General features: G+C 41.3%; 1 pseudogene; it reads right to left on the reverse strand.

The window, feature by feature from the left end:
- Positions 1-6214: 6214 nt before the first annotated feature.
- Positions 6215-6366, reverse strand: LOC114923100 (annotated as a pseudogene).
- Between the last annotated feature and the right edge of the window lie 2349 nt (positions 6367-8715).

An 8715-nucleotide genomic window follows, 5' to 3' on the forward strand; every position in this document is an offset into this window, starting at 1 on the left:
ACATAGGAAATACAAAACCACAGGAACAGGAACAACTCCAAACACAAAAGCCCAAGAAGGTATAAAAACCCACCACTCCCAGCTACATGTGGTCAGCTTTCCCAGAGCCACATTCTGTCTGGCTCTGCTCTTCAATAAACTACAACCTTCTTTCTAAAGCAGTCTCCATTTTGCTTATTCCCAGCTTGGACTGGACCCTGATGAAGATTTTTCTTTCAACACAGCTTTGAATCAAGGACTCAAAAATTAATCTTCAGATTAATAATTGCCATCATTAAAAGCAAAAAAATAGATTACACTCTGAAGGTCTCACAAGTGGGGGGGGGGGGGAAATCTAATATTAATCCTGGACTGGAGACTAAGTTAGAGAGTTAATTACAACAACCTTTGCAGGTTCAAAGATCAAAATTTCATATTGCCAGGAAAAATATAAAGATGACTGGGCACCATTGTAGCTTTTTTAACTCCCACCCTACCCCCAATGGCAATGGCGGAAGCTCATGCAATTTTTACAAATCAGTTCTGCTAAGTTCACTTCAATGATCCTAGTTAATTTCAGCAATTTCATGTCTTATAATTTATGTGCAACTGGATTGGTTGGGGAAAACTTTCACGCAGAGGAAGATGACAAAACTATACTTTTCTTCCTGGTGTGCTTACAAAGTAAATTCAGGGAAACTTGTTGTGGAACCACATTAAAAGTGCAGCCCTCAAAACTTCATTGGGAAGGGGAGAAAGGGGGAGGGGGTTGCTGATCAGAAACAGGTCCTGCGTAGCCTGGAGAAACTTCCATCCATAGCAGAGATGAGACCTGGCCAACAGAACTGTCCAATAATAACATATCTCTCTTCCCAGCAGAACCAGGGAAGAAGAGACTGCCTTTTGCACTGAAACCAGCTACGTGCTTCTGGATTGTAAAAACCAAAGGGGGAAAGAAATCTATTTTATGTTTTCCAGAGATCCAAAACACAGCATCTGTAAAACAGAATTAGCACAGTCCAAACAAAGTGGAGCATTTGGCAGAGAAATCACACCCACAAATGGAGACAAACAAAAAGCAGGCCCTCTTTAAGTTGGCGTGGATACGAAGTACAGCACACAAAACCACAACAACGATTAGATATTTTCAAACACAATGAAGAAAACTTTCTTTCTTTTTGCTGTGGATGACTTTCAATCTTAAAAGCAGGAACCAGTATAAACAGCAATGTGTCTCTCCTTCCCTTAGGGCATACTTATAAAAATCATGGAGCCCTGATTTTAAGTTAAGGAAAAGGTACAGTACAAACTGAGATAAATTATGAAGGTGACAGCGAGAGCAAGGAGAGTCAGAGCGTTCAGCTGGAAACTGTTATTGCCACCAGTTTGCAAATTAATGATGTTAAAAAGCCAGTCTAACATCACCAAGTAATTATCTCAGAGTCATCGTTAAACAGTCACAGCAATTGACTTTTTTAATTACTCATTTTCTGCTGTTCCATTGCAGTACACATATTGCGGAATAAGAAGGAAAGTAACAATTGTCCTTGAAACTTTTACAAGGTGCACATCCCTCCATCTACCTCATTGGAGGCACCAGTTTTCCGAGCCTAGGAACGCCTGGGAATTTCAGTAGGACCTCTCCATTCTTGCCCCAAGGCCTAGCCCTAGCCCAATCTTGTCACCATGATGGTGGTTCCCCTTCTTTGCTAGGAGAAACCAGTCAACGTTGGTTGTCCTGCTTCCAACTGATAGATTGCCAGTAGTTAGGAAGTTGGCAAAAAGTCAAGCTGGGATTGTAATTTGGTTTAAGGATTGAGCTGAAGCGCAGAAAGTTGATGTGCCCAGATTCCTGCATCAGTACCAGGAAGCCAGTCTGTTAAACCATTCTAAGTTCAAGGATGTAGTATTTCAGAAACATAATTGCAGAAGTTTAGAGTAGACACAAATCCAAGACAAGCTCATTGAAGGATCCAGAGCATATTATCCAGTAAGAACAGGTCCCCACAATTAAACCATATCAACCGTTGGGATCAAGAAAATGTGCCTTCTCTATTTCAGCACCTTCTCTCTAGAATAGTATCATTGCAGAAGATTCAAGGGCTCCCACCAGTCTTTCTAAACTCCCAAAAATCTAGCTATTGTCCCAGACTTTATGGTTGTTCAACCCCTGTAAGTTGTTCTTTTCTTCATGTGTATGTGTTCTCTTCTGGATGCGCATATCTGTGCCTCCGTTTTTTTCTCCCGTTTCTTGCTTTTAAAAGATAAGCCACTCAGAGTTATTTGGAGTCTGGCAATCTCTTAAATAAATAAGGAAACAAGCTACAGACCCAGGAGAGCAGTTCAGTTGGTGAGATATTCCCAAGAAAATGGGAATCTGTTAAATATTCTTTAAGGGCTGTCAAGAGAGCTCAAGAAATTGCTTAATCGATCACATCTCTTTCTAAAAGTACAAAGATCATCCTCCCCCCACCCATTCTTCTCATGAGAAACTTTTTTTAGGGGTCTGGGGCATGATCACAATCTCTTATTATGCCCTTACTGCTCAGGCGATTGGACCACTATGTGAAATTGGCTCATTAGCTGACTTACTTACTCACTAAGTAAAACCAGACAGATCTCTTCCATTAGGTGAAGAGCCCATTCAATTCCTCTGTTCCCAAGAATCCATGACATCTGAAATAAAGCCTCAGAGATAAAAACATACAACTTTTTCAAGTTAAGCTCAACTTTTGGGGATTTCATGGATATATCCATGCCATTTTTGGGGCAGTCTTCCAGAAATGCTTTGCTACTGCTTTATCCCAGGATTTGTTTTCAATTTCACATGCTTCCCTGTATCATGGAAATGCCCAGAGAAGTAGGCCATTCATGGCTGTGTCCAAATAACCAGTTCGAATGGAAAAGCAGAACAGATTTTATTTTTAAAAAAATAATTATTTGGTGTCCTTAGCGCTCTCTGAGCTTGGCTGTTTGGTTGCAAATGTTTCATTACCTGGCTAGGTAACATCATCAGTGCTAGTGAGTGTGGGGTTTGCTCTCTATTTATATACAGTACCTTGAAGGATTCTTATACAAAGGATTCTTTTACAAAAATGGTGCCTCTATTCAAAGCCAACAAAATGGACCCCAATGAGTCATATTTTATAGGGTTTTTATAGAGTTCGACAGTTTTCTTACAAGCAATGTTTCATCTATTGCAAATCAAGATATTAGCACATTTCAAGTTGCCTACTGATCAGTTTCAAAATTTCTAGTTTCTAATGGTATGCTCTGTTAGACAAAGGTGTTGCAATCATTAGCTACTTCCACATTCCATTGGCTATGTGCTTAATGCCTAACTATAGAAAATTCCACAATACCTGGGATTATCACATGGCTTCCAATAAACAGTACCAAGAAACTCAACATTTTAGGGCTTGGACAAAATCAGCTAGGAGAGGGGGGTCAAGCTCGCCACGTCACGTGATGTGTCGCGACATATCGTGACTTTTTTTCCATTGCCGGCAATGGGGTGGGCGCGGCTTCCGTATGATGAAACCGGCCCGCGGGCCGGCAGTTTGACACCCCTGAGCTAGGACAAGATCACCTCTTGAGATAGAATTAACAAAGATCTCCCCAAATGAAAAAAAAAAAGTCTGATCTCAGAAGATGAGGCCATCTGGTGCACCAAACCAGCTATTTCAACAACAACAAAGAAAAAGCTTGGCTACAGGATGTTTTCGGCCCGGTGTCCCTTCACTGTTGAAAACAGGCACAGGCTATTGGGGATGAGTCCTGCATCCAAGAAGGCTCCACACACATTTGCACTTCTCAGGTGACCCTGAGGACACAGGTAAATCTCCAAAATGGTTTCAATACCTGGATGAGTGAGAATCTCCGTAGAAGCCTTTCCTTACATCTGGAGAGACCTCAGGTAAATTCTCAATTTTCCCAGTCTCAATTTTCCCAACAGAATTTGGCCAAACAGTCCTCTTTCTCGGCCATGTGTTCTGTTTTTAAAATACCATTAGCTCTTTTAAACAGACCTAAAAAGAAAAACATAAAATTCTTGAGGGGTGAGGTTTATCGGTTCTTTCACTAAACATAAACGAAACGTTCAGGCCGCGCTTTGCATGTGGGGAAAATCTCTACAGACTCAAAACTGAAAGCATTTGCCAAAAACTCAGCTAAATCAACGGAAAAGCTGGCAAGTGGCATGTTGTGATGGCTTTTCCAGGAATATTTGTTCACGTTTGATTCTAGCTGGACTGTTCTCAGAAAATCCTGTGTGTCTTTGCACATGGTAGGTGGGCTTCTTCCTACTATCTTGCTGGCCTCAGTGGGATCAGATCACTGCAGTTCAGTGCCAAGAGTTGTCGTGCTATACATCAGTCATAATTTTAAAAAAATGACTTTCAAGTTTGTTATTTCAGAAAAAAGGCAGCAATAAAATAATGAGATAAATGAAAAGTGGCTGGATGAGCTCTCCAAGGTCCAAGACTCGGGGAAAACAGAGTAGCAAAACACATTAATTAGCAGTAGAGCGGCATTCAGTAATTATGTTTTTGACATTTTATATTTTATCATGACCTAAAACTCAAATCAAAAGTGGATTTTCTTAGTATTATTGTTAACCTCCATAAGCTGTTCCAGAAGAGCTGGGGGGGGGAGTGTTGGCTTAAAGGATAAGCTAAAATGCTTTCAGTTTTTAAAAAAAGGAGAATAAAAGGATTCAATAAAGACATGAGCTATATGTAAGCTACAATTTCTTTCTGTACTTCAAATGTTTTGTCAATGATCTACTTAGCATTTGATTGAGAATAATTTAAATCAGTGGGCCGAGCACCTCTATTCACAAAGGCTGATTTCTTGAGATTATCGTCTGACATCAGAAGAAATACTCCCAAAAACTTTTTTCAAGATTTATCAGCCTTTATTTAACTCTGTAGCACTTATCAACCGACTGTATTTTTTTCATTTAAGACACCTAATTAACACAACTAAACTGGCATTAAACCAGCATGGCAAAGTGAAGATGGTTATGGGTCATGTTATGAATATGATTTTTCACATCTGATACACATTTCAAACAGTGCGAGTAACACAGCTCTTTAGGGTGTGGCTTATCTTTTTTTTTTAACTCCCCATACTTTTGTGTTTGTAGGTAGGTGCATGCACATATGTGTGCTTTAGAGCAGACATGTCAAACACAAGGCCCGGGGGCCAGATGCGGCCCGTGAAGTGGTTTCATGTGGCCCGCGAAGCCATCCTGAAAACAGTGAGGGAATGGCCCCCGCTGCCTTGGCCCTGGCCCAGGCCGGCCGGGAGCCAATGTACAATTTTGTGGTGGCCCTCTGTGCTGAAACGCATTCAGTCTTAGCTCCACAAGGCTGTCTAGAAACAGCAAGGAACCAGCCCCTGCTGTGTCGGCCCCGCCCCCTGGGTGCATGCTAGGGAGGTGTCATCCTTTGTGAGGAATGAAGAAATGCACCATGCCTTGGCGCTTGCCCTGGTCCCACCCCCTTCTACCAGAGACCCTCAGATCTGTCCCACTCCTGCCCAGGTCCCCACAGGCACCCTTGACGCGAACGATGTAGAGCTGGCCTTGCCCACCCAGTAGGCCACACCCACTCCATCCACGCCCACCCAGTAGGCTGCACCCACCCAGCCCCCCGAGGGCAACCGCAATGCTGATGTGGCCCTCAATGAAATTGAGTTTGACACCCCTGATTTAGAGCTTTCCATGCTGCAACCTTCCAACTAGTTTCTCTCCCACCTGTGTTCTTTATGCAATTTCTGATTTTGTGATACATTGCTGTCATGTGTCTGATTAACGAAACACTTAAAAGGACTTTCAGGCATAATTTTTCCTAAAAGCATTTATTAAGGTTACAGAGACGTCAGTACGGCATGGTAGAAGTGCTTAGATCTGGATTCTTTTCCGTTACACATACATTCTAAGCATTTTTCCCCGCCCCTATTTTGGGGTCATGGTTCACATCTTCCAATTAACTTGGAAGATGTGATTTACTTCTGGTTTCTTTTTCCCGTGCTTTCACTGTTGCCTGATTTAACTATAAAAATACCAGACAGTTCTGCATATTGTCAAAGCAAGAATATACAATATTTGCAGCATTGACATTGCACTTTCTTATTTTCCTAAAGGAAAGATCTTCCCTTGGCCCCTCCTCCTTCCTTTGGCCCCTCCTCCTTCTCTTAGCTCCTCCTTTGGGACATAGACGTGGCTCTCTAGCCTGAGCAATTATCAGTAAATCATCCTAATTATGGTGATGATAATGTGGAGAAGGCAATCACAGGGACAGCACACCTGGAGTGCAAAGGATGAGCCTCACCCTGGAAAAAGCACCTTTGTGATCATGGTGTTCCCCCCTGCCAGGTAAGGAAGGAAGAGGGAGAATTCAACTTTATAGAACTTTTTGCTACTATAAGCTCTCCAGCAAAGTCTTCGGTTCTAATAATTTTGAGCTTTCTGGTCAGAAAACAGCAGCTGCCTATTTTGGGGGAGACTAAAAAACTAAGGCATCCATCTTGACATTTAAAAATTGATCTTTTTCAGAGTAAGAAAGAGGACATGTAAAGCTTAAATAAAGGTAGAGGCAATAAAATCTCCAGGCAAGCCCAACCACCAGTGCCTGCAGGGACAGTCACAATGGCAAGCGTGACATCTGAGTGTAAAAAAGGGATGTGGCTGCAATCACAATACTGCAACCACTACCAGGCAGATTGTGACCCTCTTTACTGCTAAAGCACCTGCTCAAGCTTAACTACAGGACAAGATTAACTAAATCATACTTAGCTTCTTTTAATATCATTAAAAGGGAGGAGTTTCCAGATTTTGAATTGAAAGGATACAGGTGTGCCCACTAAAAATTCTTTTTTAAAAAAAACTAAATATCCTCCAAATTGGGAGAAGAAATGGATCCAACTACAGAGTAAATAAAAAGAGATATTTTTTCATTATAAAGATGTCTAGCTTCCTTTCAATATTCCTTTCCTTATAAAAAGGTCTGTCTTCTTTTCAGTCGTCTCCAAGGTCATCTAGAACAGACTTAAATTCATATCAGACATACATCATCATCACGGTCCTGTGTTAAGCTCAATTGGGCTACAAGCGTACTCCATAATTTTCAAACTGCAGCTATAGTCTCCACATCCTTCCACTTCTGTTTGAGTAATTGGTCCAATATATATAGCCAGATCAATGGGTGATGGGCTGCTTTACAGTTGGATGTGGCTGATTCAATATCTCTTCGAAATGTTCCGCCCAGCGTATGCCCTGTTCTTCTTGTCCAAGAAGTATCTTCCCATTTTTATCTCTGATGGGCACATTAGCTTTTATTTGGTAGCTGTCAAGTCTCCAGTTATGTGGAAGAGCATTTGGGTGTCATTGTTTGAGGCTGCTTCCTATGCTTCCAATTCTTTCTTTCTAGCCAGCCTCCTTTAACTTCTCTGCAGTTATGTTAGACCAGGGGTCTTCAAACTTGGATCTTTTATGACTTATGGACTTCAACTCCCAGAATTCCTCAGCCAGCGTGCCTGGCTGAGGAATTCTGGGAGTTGAAATCCACATAAAAGGGCCAAGTTTGAAGACCCCTGTGTTAGACATACAATTCCAGACAAAATGTGTTTTCTAAATAGAATGTATGAAATTCTGGGGAAGGGGCAAGATTAAAACCTCCCCTTTCCCAGTTTAACAAATTCTGCACTTGAAATGCAAGGCGAAATAGATTGAATTAAGCCATGAGAGATGAAGAGGGGTTCGGAGGGGAAGGAACATAATTTGAGTCATGACATTATTGTGTGATGTTTTCATCATTGTGTAGTGATTTCAAGGAGCATGTGGCATCGTAGTGGCTTCTAATAAATGCCAGCAAGAGATTCCCCAAAGTAGTAGAATATGAATTAGGATTACATCCATATGGTTACATTTTTGAGGAACCATGACATTTGCAGTTTGAATAAAATACTGAAGAATTACTGCTTTTTAAAAATCAGACGCATTTCCAATAAATATTCTCAGTCAATGTTTAAATAAAGCCTCATTGCCATGGCTATGATGGATGAATGATATGATAATGTCATTATTCAATCATCCCATGCCTCACAATTTAATACTAAGAACCTCCATGACAATTACAGAGAATGCTGCAAAATAAGTCTTAACAGAAATTTTACACAGATGACATCCAGCCACGTCAAGCAAGTGACTTATTTACCATCATAGAGAAGGGCTACATTTTGATTCCACAGACAGAATTCCAAGACATCCAGTTTAATGAACTTCATTGATTTAATTAATCTTCCACTTTGGACTGATGCCAACAAGGACCTGATTCCTGCTTACGATACTTTTTTTTCACAAAAGACAATGGGGAAGATGTGAAAGAAAGATTTTAAAAAGGAAAATACTGTAAACAAGAACAAAGAAAGATGAGGTAATGATATCAGCAGAAAAATAATTGTGCACTATGCAATCAAAAGATTGAAACATTTGGTGTTTTCTCCTTTTAGAAAGAGAAACTTTCTACAGTACACTTATTCTACAGTACTGTCATGCCTCCGTCAGAACCTGAATCTGCAGAGGAAAATGAGCTGGAACGGGACCCTATGGAGGTCGAGGGAGAGGTGTCTGTGGCTTCAGAGGAATGTGGGGAAGAGCAGGCCGAGGCAGGCCAGGGCCCTTCAGGAGTGGGACAGGAGGAACAGGAGAGACAGAGTTCAGGCGATGAGCAA

This window comes from Protobothrops mucrosquamatus, unplaced genomic scaffold, assembly GCF_001527695.2.
Source record: "Protobothrops mucrosquamatus isolate PMUCROS unplaced genomic scaffold, P.Mucros_1.0 scaffold1907, whole genome shotgun sequence".
Lineage (NCBI taxonomy): Eukaryota > Metazoa > Chordata > Lepidosauria > Squamata > Viperidae > Protobothrops > Protobothrops mucrosquamatus.